The sequence below is a fragment of the Mytilus californianus genome, unplaced genomic scaffold (genome assembly GCF_021869535.1).
Source record: "Mytilus californianus isolate M0D057914Y unplaced genomic scaffold, xbMytCali1.0.p SCAF_5, whole genome shotgun sequence".
Taxonomy (NCBI): Eukaryota; Metazoa; Mollusca; class Bivalvia; order Mytilida; family Mytilidae; genus Mytilus; species Mytilus californianus.
In genome coordinates, this window is record NW_026262701.1 from 71,209,518 (window position 1) to 71,221,848 (window position 12,331).

A 12,331-nucleotide genomic window follows, 5' to 3' on the forward strand; every position below is an offset into this window, starting at 1 on the left:
CTCATTGGCAATCATACCACATCTTCTTATTTTTATAGTTTCCCTCACACAAAAGCACCCCCATATAAATATTAAAGTTTTTGAAAAGTTAAACAAGTTGTAAATATGAAAATAAGAAGATGTGGTAAGATTGCCAATGAGACAACTCTCCACAAGATAAACTTGAGAATGGAAATGGGGAATGTGTCAAAAACAACAACCCGACCAAAGAGCAGAAAACAGCCCAAGGCTACCAATGGGTCTTCAACACAGTGAGAAAATCCCGCACCGGAGGCGGGCTTCAGCTGGCCCCTAAACTAAATCATGTACTAGTTCAGTGAAAATGGACGTCACACTAAACTCCGAAACATATAAATGAACTAAAATTAAAAAAACATACAAAACTAACAAAGGCCAGAGGCTCCTGACTTTGGACAGGCGCAAAAATGGGGCGGGGTTAAACTGGGGTTAAAGAGACGAAATGACACAGAAACAGTAAAAGAAATAGAACATTAATATAATGGAATATGTAGACAGTTATCTAACAAGCAAAAAACCCTAGCTGTAAAATATAAGGGCATACACTACAGGCATGGGGACACATTCTACTGCATCCACACAGCAAGAGTAACAAACCCTGCAGTAAATATAAATGACTACATGTTGATGGTGTTTGCGAAACCAAGGAGAAGGTGTGACTTCAGTAACTGACCAACAATTGAAATATTTGTTTAAGGTTATGGAAGGTATACACGTAAATACTTTTAAAGAACAGGGAAACGAGCCATGATAAAGCTTGTTAGTACGTGTTTGTTAATGCATTTATAAAAAGTCTGCTTTCTTAATCTAACCTTGGTTATTATAGCTGATTTTAAAAATACAGACAACTTTTGTAATCTCAAAGATAATCGAACTGACAAAGTTTAGTTGTATAAAGCAGGAATTATGAGAAATAAAGAGTAAATGTGATGCAATTATATCAATATACTCTGAAATAACAGGAATTGGGAAATAAAAGAGTTTGAGATAACGAGAATCAGCTGATATTATTTATTTTTCTTTCTATTGATCTTCAATTAAAGGCAAATAAATAATATTGTTGTTATTATGATAAATATCTTATTAGTATTATGAAATGACTAAACAAATAATATTCCTTAACAATCCGGACAAATGATATTGACTAAAATCCGTGATGCATCATTCCATCAGCACCTGTGTGTTCAGTATGTATCTTCCAGTTGATACACTTTTCTAGCGCTTGCGTTTCCAATCATCAAGATTTCTTTGTTATTAGGGTTACTGTTTACAAGGACGTTATTGAACCAAGGATTCCAAATGGTCAAGTGGAAGTCATCCGTTCGAAAGCTTTACAGACGCCATTGTAATTTGGTTTTCCGGTATGGAATATGGGTGTCACAGATCACCGCGGATATGTAACCACAATCCTGTCCTCTTTTCCCCGATTGCAACATTTATTACCTAATGCATCTTATCAACGTATAATTCGTACTTGCAATGACTAACACAACGTGTGACACTAGTGTAGCAGGCGCTGCTTCACTTCGGGGGCACTTGGATTCTTCCAGGGTTCTTGAATGGTCTGGACTCGTGTTGTTTCTGTGTAATGTGTTGTTATTGATGAAGGCTGCTCTCCTTTTTTTTCTTTTTTTTTTTTGGCCGAGGTGTTGTCTTTTAATGGTCTTATGATTTTTTTATTGCCGACGTGGTGCCTTTTCTCTCTCTTTTTGAACCTTTGTTCATTATTTATCTTTTTTAGTAATTCAAATGTTGTGTACAATTAGGTACATCACGTAAATAGCAATAATATGCATCTAATATTTAATGGACTTCAAACGCTGACGAGTTTTTGGCAACACCTACGTACTCATCAGTAAACGAGGAAAAATTGTATACATCTGATATCCTAATAGTGATTTCTTTTTTAATATAAATAAACTTCAAGATAAATTTGATTTGTAATAACGTGCTTGCTGTAAATTATCTCTTATTTCTATCGAATTTAAATATCATATTGGACATAAATCAACGGTTTTTTTTACAAAAAAAAAGATAATGAATTTTACATCATTTTAAATACATCAATAATAATTATGCTACATAGAATTCATAACAAATGACTCAAAAAACTTTCCGATCACAGATTCAGAAAATATACGATTAAGATATTGAAAATCTTTTCAGGAGATATTTCGTTGATTTAGCATACCTTCACTAGTTGAACTAACTAAAAATCGAAAAACTGTAACAGACGGATTTCATTCACGATTGTCATCTGTTATCCCTAGTCTAGGTGAAACTTCCGAGTAGGAAGCAGATATTGTTGTTACTTCCTAACTTACTCGGATCATGGAAGTATTATATAATACTTCGATGTTCGGATATAGACAAATTTCGACTGTCCAGATGATGTTCACAGCACGAACTGCTTGTAATAAATGACACATTCTAACCGCGACCTTTTGATAATTTGAGTCCAATATACGTGCCGTGTGCAGATTGCCGTCCCTCCTCTGACTCGGATACGTGGAATGAAGTATATCTTTAAATGTATTAACATCTCTTGAAAGTACATCAAATTTAATTGGGGCAAAATCTTCTCACTTTTTTAAATTCATTTTGAGTCATTTTATCAAATATTTTTTGCAAATTTTTTTTAAAAAAACAAGATGAAACACATATGATTTAATCTTATATTTTTGCATTTTGCATATTTGTTAAATTCAACAGGTAATTCCGGATTAAAATCAAGCCTGTGTGTAAGCGACCTGTGTTAAATCAAAATGTTATTTAGATTAACTAAGTACAACTTTACATCAAGGACTGCGTGTTAAAAACATAATTAAGAAGTGTGCGTTTTGTGTCTTAGAAATCAACTTCTAAATGTTAGAAGACTTACGTAACATGTGGCTGTATCAATTTCCCCTGGACCCTTTTCCCCCAAATCTTTAACAAAATAGCTTAACTGAATTTAAAGATAACTTTTTGATCAAGTGTGTATTTGAAAGTTCTAATTTGTTCTATGTTCTAATATTATCACTCAAAACATTATTGCACAATACATGAACATGATTTATATGAAAAGTGATAGTCTATTTTATGTGTACCAGCCAGAAAACAAAATTCCAGAGAATGGCGTCATTTACAGATTTCCATAAATCGCAACATGTTCTGGTGGATTTTATGCAAATGTGTTACCTAACTTAGCATCTTTGTGACCGACCATTTTTGCCAATATTTTGTCCTCTTATTATCTGTTTCATTGCTAGTCCCACTTTTTTGCTCTGATGGATTGCCCTGCTTGACGGACTGTGTGGCATCGTGAGATCTGAAACTTTAGTTTTTGTTAGAAAATATTTTTTATTCTTGGACCGTTGAGATTTAAACGATTCGGTGAATTGATTTCTCTGTGTAGTGTCGTTTAAATTGAATCGCACTTTCTTCAGTAAAGGTTTTTGTTCTCTTGATTCTATGATATTATATTTTTGCAACTGATTTTCCTCTTTGAAATATTTGTCATCTGCATCTATTTTCACATTCTTGTTTGTTTCATCGTGTACATTGCGAGAAGTTTTTGCCACGTGATCTTCTGATATTTTCAATTCGTCCTCAAAATTTGTCAATGTTGTTTTTCTTGTATCGTTTCGTTTTGAATTTAATTCTTTGACTTTATTTTCAAATATATCCTTGGATATCGACGTAGATATCAACGGAGGAGAACATTCTAAGGAATCCAACATATTATTTCCCGGTTTGTTAACTTCGTACACCATGTCAATAGAGTTCGTTGTACTTTCTTCACTCAAAATGAACTTAAGTTTATCCCAGTTTTCCGAGTTTCGCATTGCTTCCTCCGAAGATCTATGTTTATATTTAATGCGACCGCCATAATATTCAGGACTTTTCGTCAGAGGGGGGAGACGCACTATATTACTTTTCTGTCTCGTCATTGCTGTTCGAAAATGTTCAACTGCGTTCTGAATGGAGGGTAACATCCTAGGTGAACTATTGGTCAAGAAATGTTCTCTCTTTTTGGTTTTCATAGTTCATTCATTCTCAAGACTGTATCTTTTCTTAAAAATATTTGTTTGTGAAACATAAATGTTGGTTATTGCTGTAATATGGAATACATGTAGTTGATTGTCTTTTTGCTGCTGTATTTTCGGTAATATTTGTTTACGTCAGACCTTGCGTTACGTCTACATCTAAGATGTCCTTCAAACGAAATAAAAAAAGTATTACTGGAGTTAATATGTAAAAACTATTATGATGCATCAGTGTTTAGATAGATAAACTAATGGCAGATGAGGGTTGGAGAACGTATTGAATAAGTAAATACACGAAATACATACGTCAATGACCACTCAGTGGATAATATAGTGATACACTTTTGATCATCAATGCTCTCCAACTCCGTACTTCATATGACCTTTTAACTTTTTTGATTCGAGCGTCACTGATGAATCTTTTGTAGACGAAACGCACGTCTGGCGTGCAAAAGTTCAAGCCTGGTATTTATGATGAATTTATTGCTAAAGGTATTTTCTAGTTAATCAAATGATTAAGAAATTTTCATTGAGTTGGTGATACCATGGAAGTCAATATAATACCTCCATGGTGATACTAGGACTTGTAGCAGATTCGGATTATACAAGTTATCATTGATTATAGAGTTCTCTACTATTACCATCCATGGATTATTCCTACTTAAACTAACATTGATAATAAGGTTACTTCTAAAATTACCGGAATTTAATCAAGTTTAGTCCTTTTAAAGATTTTATACTGAGAATTATTTGCTGTATCTAGTGATATAGTGGCCTGATAACACAATTAACTCCTTTCATTTTTCGTGATAAATATAGTTTCCTTAAATTTCAGTGTATTTTTTCTTAATTTTTTCTTTGCCTTTTCATTGATTTTTTTTTCCTATTTTTTACACCAATACCGATGTCCTTATGTTTTATGTTGCCATGAGAAAATGAGATGATGAAATTTTCTAATTTTTATATGTTTTACGGTAAATGTCAAACTTGATGATCACCAAATCGCAGGTGGGATTTTTTTAATTGCCATTGTGTTATAATACTAGTAAACAAATAGGGGAAAATGATTGGGTTATCGGGCCTAGTGTGGATAATTTCTTATGTCGTTTATGATATTCTCTCCGTATACGTGTTTATGGAATGATATTTTCAACTGCACTCGTGTTCAAAATTTCGTGAAGTTTTATTCACCTAATATAGAAGAGTTTCAAAACCAAAATTGGTCAAAGTAAAACAGTTGATATCGCCCTATATAAAGATGCAACTTTAATGTTAGTGTAATCTGAAATAAGGAGTGCTTATTCAGAACATAACTTGGGGTATTAAATGTCAATCTGAACAGAATTTCTCTCCTACTTAATCTTGACCTATGAGTGTATCCAGTGTGCATTTTACCCTATAGAATGTTGGATGTGGAGTAAACTAAAATAAATAACGAACCTAATACAAATATATTGATTTTGCCATCCATATTAATCTTTTTCTTTTGCATGGTAACCAATTATCAATTCGACGAATTTAAGAAACTAAGCAAACATAAAAAAAAACCAAACTGACAAACTAAGTACAACATCATTACAAATACCTGGTGTTGCGATGTGTATAGTTTTTAATTGAAGAATTCAAATGAAAACAATATTCTTACCATGACTGAATTAGCTTCCAAAGAATCAATTTATCACGACTGATTACTGAACTTCCACTCTAGTAATTCTTGTATGTGTTAGAAATTCATTTTATTGTTAGATGTATCGATCTATTGCATTATATAAAGTCTATCAACAACATTCCATGTTTCTCTTTTATCTTTTGCAATATCCGTTTTTACTAGACCGACAAGCTGAGCCAGATTATAAAGTTCACAAGGTAACAAATATGCAGGAAGACATGTCACCCTACCCAGACAAATTATTCCGAGTCAACCAATCTTTTGCTCTTATTCCGAGACTTAGCGTATAAGAAGTAGATACACTTTTAAAATCTTCGGCTTCCGATATCCGGTCACGGCGGGGATGGAACCAACAAATTCCCGCATCTGAGAAATCTCGCAGGCGGTTTTGCTTGTTGTGTGTAAGCGTATATTGAGAAAGGTTGTTTTTTAGCACTAGAACAAACAAAAACAGAAAAGACGCCTGGATATGTAGCTTAAGGTAGTACCAAACACCTTTACTAAAATTAATTTGCCCGGCTCGTTTAATTTTCATAAAATTTTGACAAAATATTTACTTTGACCCTTTGACAAAAATATAAAAAAAAATCAAAAAACTTGAACCACACACTTTATCGGAAAAATTTCATTGGATATATAGCAGTTTGACAAACACTAATTTTGATAATTGAAAAGCTTAATATTTCCTTAACAATAGAACGTGATTAAAACGTTCATCTGATTTTTACAGAGTTATCTCCCTGTAGTGTTATATACCACCTTAACATACAGTCATAGACAATTAGCAAGTGTCGTTACTATATATGCCGTTCAGTTTTAGGCATTTAAAACTTGAGCTAACAGATATTATACCAAAGATTAACAATCATGCTAGCCAGTTATACTAAATTCTATTTCGCCAAAACACATTAAGTTTGTTTTTCGATCCGAGTTATGAGTTTGAATATCCCTTTGGTATCTTTCGCCTTTCTTGATACCCATTCTTGTTCTTCAATACTATGGGGTTTGAGCAATCCTGGTTACAGAAAATCTAGACGCAAGAATTTGTTTATGATAAAATAAAATATCAAGCTTATGATACAATTTTACGCACGACGAAAAAAATAGTTTTAGTAAACCAATATTAAACAATACAGAATATAAGAATTTTCAAAATTACTGCAAGCAACTTCAAAATATTTAATTTGCTGATATATAAATCACGTTTATTTACATACAAATATATATTGGCTGCTGTGCTTCATAATAAAGATTTCATTTAGTAACACCAACAACGGGATAGAAAACAACGATCTTTTGCACTTCGTAACTTAGTTGGCCTTTTAACTTTTATGATTCTGAAGTCACTGGTGAGTCTTTTGATGACAATTTGTAAAGATTATCTCTACCTCTATTTGGTTTGTTTGTGTGGTTGGATTGTTGTTTCATTGACTTATTCCAACATCACCTCTTATTCATGCTCGACCATATCGATGTATGGTCGTGAAACTTAAAAATCATCAGAAAAAAAATAGTCTTAATATTCTTTTAAATTTAAGACGAACAAAACATAAAAAAAAAACTTTTCTATTAAGTAATGCCATTCAGTGAAATAGACATCGATAAACCAAGATCTTCGTATGCCTAGCATGTGATATACTTTAGTAGCTTACCTTAATATGTAAACTTTTCAGCCATTAATGATTCTCGTTAATTGAGTATTGATATTTTGTATGGTGTACTGGTAAATATTTTATAAGGTTGAAACTGACTTGGCTTGGTGTTATTTATCCACTATGACAGACAACAATAATGTTTTTGTTAAACTGTTAAAGGTCTTTAAGGTGTACTCTGTATCTTGATAAATCATATTAACACCGTTTGATTTTACAAGATAACACCACAGTGTAAAAGGACCTATTATATACTGTACCGTGTGCATTTTAATATTATGCCAAATTTAATTTATGGATTGTTTTATGCTGAATAATAATTTATTGAGTCATAATAATGAATTGGTCTCGCTATTCCTTGTGTTCCGTTCAAAATAGAAACAGTGAGATTTTATTCCGAATATATTTCCTTTGGTTGAAATAAAAAGGTACTTTTTAGTACTGCTGAAACAATAACGCCTTATAAATTGTCTACCACACGGACGTATTATATTGACCATATTGTCAATATGATATTTCAAATTGCAGTGTCACGGCCATATCTACAAATTAGCCATCCTTATTAAGGAGAATAAGTCCGGATATGAAAAAAAAACTAAAACAAACGTAATATAAATATGTATTTTCTATGGAAGCCCGTTTAGGACCTCCCAAAAATATAAATTGAATTCAATATCACGAATTAAAATCGTTATCACGAATTGTAGAATTCCTTATCACGGATTAAATTCGTTATCACAATTTTTGGTAAGTCGTGATAACGGATTAAAATCGTAATACCGAATTTTATAAATCGTATTAAAAAATTTTATCAATCGTTAGAACGAATTAAATCTGTTATCACGAAAAGCTGATATTATAGTATTATTCTATTATTCATTATTTGTGCGTCGAGTAGAATTGTTACCATGCTAACTAGCGTGTATAAAACCCGAACAGCTCGTTGGTTTAGTACAAAACAAGTTAATATTCTCGTTCTGATATGTATGTAATATTTGCCAATAAGCGTTAGCGCCAATTCATCATCATCGAATATAACTGGTAAAAGTTGGCAATAATCTTTCAGAATGGACGAAAGGAAATGTTTGTATTTTCATTTTCAACACTTATAATGTTTATTACAAATTCAAACATTGAAGACCCATTGGTAGCCTTGGGCTGTTTTCTGCTGTTTGGTCGGTTTGCTGTATCTTTGACACATTCCCCGTTTCCATTCTCAATGTTATGGATGATATGAGAAATCCCCGTGTAAGCTCTTTTAATGTTAGGCTGGTACTTAATCGTATCAAAGTATTATGTGTGTACTTGATGCATTTTAGTAATTATCCTACATAATTTAAGAAATGGAAAATGTAGCGCTGTACTGATCGTATTAAACTAAATATGATGAGAAATTTCTAGGTAAATTCTGAACTAATGACAAACTGATATTGAAAATTACCTCCCCTTTTGATTATTGATTTTACTGAGTAGACTTAAATGAATTGAAACAACTGTCCATCAGGAAATGAAGTGTATCTTAAAAGGAAAATGCCAGGAGAATAAAAACCCTTAAGAACCACCCAAGGAACTCAGAACATGACAAAACAAGCACTGTTGACCTTACGATTCCACTTTTCTTGTCACATATTGTCTTTTGCAAATTGCACACGTAAAGTAAAAACAAATGAGGTTTCTTTATTTAAAACACATATATAAGCCAACAAATAGTGTGTTTTTAAACCTGCATGCTATTTTGTGTACCTTCAATATGCAGTTGTAAACGCACTTGTGACTAACCTTTGGTCGAAACTCAATATACATGAAAAATAAGCCACTGGGCGTTAACTAAAGAACATCCAATCAATCAAAAATAAGGCACCGTTTAAAACTCTTATATTTTCATAGTCTTATAACCATAATAGTTAACTTTAACAACAGAAGGCGAAATTACATCACAGCATTCAAATTTACATTGAAAACATAGCCAAATCGAGATATTTGATGAATTGACTATATAGTGACAATGCAATCTAATTAAAATATATAGTTCTCTGATTTCGTTTTACTCATATAAGCGTACGAGCACGCGAGTTAATATAGGTCTGAATTTTAATCAGATTGGTGACAACGCATATCATTGCTACGAACTGAGAGTTCATGAGTATTACTGCGGTCATATTCTGATGTGATAAATAGAAATCAGGGTAAATTGTGACATCTACAGACAAATCACATTTTAGTATACAAAGCGACATAACTCAAACCTCAAAAGATTTACTGTAATGACCTTCAATTTTATAGATATTTAAAGTGTGAACTCTTCTACAGTTTACACTTCATATTTTCAGATAGTCATAATTGTGTATTAATGTTTGAAAGAGAACTGAATAAAAAGGCTATCGTAAGACAAAACAAACAAACTTGTCTGGAGTATAGTAAAGAAAGAATAGTATACATATAGAACATGCTAGAGATTTTAATTGATAACTATATAGCTGAATTCGTTTGAGAGATTTTCCGACAGACGATTGATATTCCAATGGGCAATTCATCTTCCATCATCTAGCTCGTACGTCACAGAGTTGATCAAAATCGCTATCGAATAATGAAAAGATGTCAGCCAACTGAAGTCATTTGTAACTTCTGCAATATAGATGGAATACATTTTCTGAAAATATCAAATTGAAAAGTTATCTACATAAAAAGTAAAAAGATACCAAGGGGGAAATTGAAAATCATTAATCAAAGCGAGTAAAATATGAACAAGTAGAATAGACAATTATCGTCAGAAGGATAAGAAATTCTTTTTTTTAACAAGCAATTTTCGTCGTGTTACTCATTTTCTTCTCATTTTTTCTAAAATTAGTAAGAAATATGACACTATTGAAACAAAAGAAAATGAATGGATATGGAGTAAATGTACATGGGATAAAATCGCACACAATACATAGAAAACATAGAAAATTATCAATGAGCAGGGCTTTTATTCCTGTTGACAGTTGATGTAGGGTCTTCAACAATGAACGAATCATTCATACCCTACAACAAGATGAAGACGGCCCCTAGCGTCGACTTAAGCGGTACTATTGATAAAAATAAACCACAGTCCTTAAGGCTTTTTGTTTATATCAGCAGTTGCACAAATTGTCGTCTGCACACAAATATATGTATGACAGATGTGGTGTTTTTGTTTTGAAAAAAGTATTTTTTTGTTTTTCTCCGTAGCAATTTATCTGAATCACCTATGTTTGGTTTATATTCATTTTACAGTTGATCCGCTTCTCAAGAGCTTGTATTTACTTCAGTCACTTCCTTGGGGAACACAATAACTGTCGCATTAGCTGCTTAGTCAGAGCTCAGTACTAACTGGTATCGTTTCTAGATTGATAGGCCGAACGTGATCAAGTGTGTATGTCACAGTTTGCCTCTGATAGCTATTTTAAAGTGTTCTAGTTGTGTTTATTTGCATTTATGTGTTGACATGTCTTCCGCTTTTACATTTTTTTTTACTTATGGGTAAAACTGAATATTATTGATCTATGAAAAGTTACATTCGCTATGAATTAAGTAACCGGCTTTCATCTTGAGATTCCTTTTTTCTATATAAAAATAAGATGAGGTATGATTGCCAATGAGACAACTATCCACCAAAGTTCAAATAAAGTGGATGTAAGCAATTATAGGCAATTGTACGACCTTCAACAATGAGAAAAACCCATACCGTATAGTCGGCTATAAAAGGCCCCGACATGAAAAATGTAAAGCAATTCAATTGAGAAAAATAACGGTCTAATTTATAACAAAAACAATTAACGAAAAACAAATATGACAGACATGTACCAACGACAACCACTAACTGCAGGCTCCTGACTTGGGACAGGCAGATAAAGAATGTGGCGGGGTTAAACATGCTTGTGAGCGCTAAACCAAGTTGTTTTTTTTTAAATGTTAATTGTATTCCTCGAAACGACGTCGATGTGAAAACTGCAGGTTTTTTTTCAAATATGACAATAATGTCATCTTTCATAGTGAGTTTTCTGTTTGTTTTGTTGTTGTTTTTTTTTTATGTTTTGCCTCGTTCGTGACGGCGTTTTCTATTACCTTGTTAACAAATTTGAACAAAACTTAATTGTTCCACAAATGTTAAATGGTCGTTACTTTATTACCGAAAACGAAGAAAATTTGTGAAATAGTTTTGGTCACGGTAAAAGTTAATCATTTTCATGAAAAATTCAACATCACTTTCACTTACATTGTTTGAGTTCATAGAACTACTTTTCGTGTAAAGTTCCAGAGATAATGGGTTTACTTTGATAAAATATTCATGAGACAGATAATTTTCTTTATAGGTATGAACGATAGAAAGGCTTAATGAAGTTGTTATATATTTCATCACGACATTGATATATCTTAGTGATGATAGAATAACAAAACATTGATGGGTTAATAGAAAAATCAATTAAGATTCATAAAATCTTAGGGCATTGTGTAAAGTGTGGAGAAAAAATCATTTCATCACTTTCATTGACTGTTTTGTTAAATAAAGAAAATAACTCTTTAATAAATTTAGTGCATCCGAAGCGCTTTCTTGATTCACCTTCATCAGGCCAGGCTCAACCCCCTCCCACTTTCCCAATAAAAATACTGCAAAATAAAGTTTAGGCATTTTAGATCACATGTACTATCCTGTGGGCTGAGTAATTGCTGTTTCTCCATTCCATAGCTTCTTGATATTATATCTCCAAGATTTTTGTTTCTTGGAGTAGCTACTTCTTGGATATTCAACTTAACCTTCCTGTTGCCAAAAAATAGAGTCAACAACATTGAGCGGGCAGGGAGGGGGTATTATTAGTACACAATTGGTAAAAGCACAGCTTGTTTACTTCTGATTTACAAATGAATTCTATTAGAGGCAACAGTAATTTACCGCCCACGTCTTCCGTAACACTTTAGAAAAAAGTAAAATAACAAAATACCGAACT

General features: G+C 32.5%; 1 long non-coding RNA gene across 1 annotated transcript; it reads right to left on the minus strand.

Annotated features, from left to right (window-relative positions):
• Positions 1-2,056: 2,056 nt before the first annotated feature.
• Positions 2,057-7,481, minus strand: LOC127702995 (uncharacterized). Its single transcript, XR_007982627.1, has 2 exons — positions 7,368-7,481; positions 2,057-4,215 (listed from the first exon to the last, which is right to left on the minus strand). It is a non-coding gene; the product is annotated as an uncharacterized LOC127702995 (long non-coding RNA).
• Positions 7,482-12,331: the final 4,850 nt, after the last annotated feature.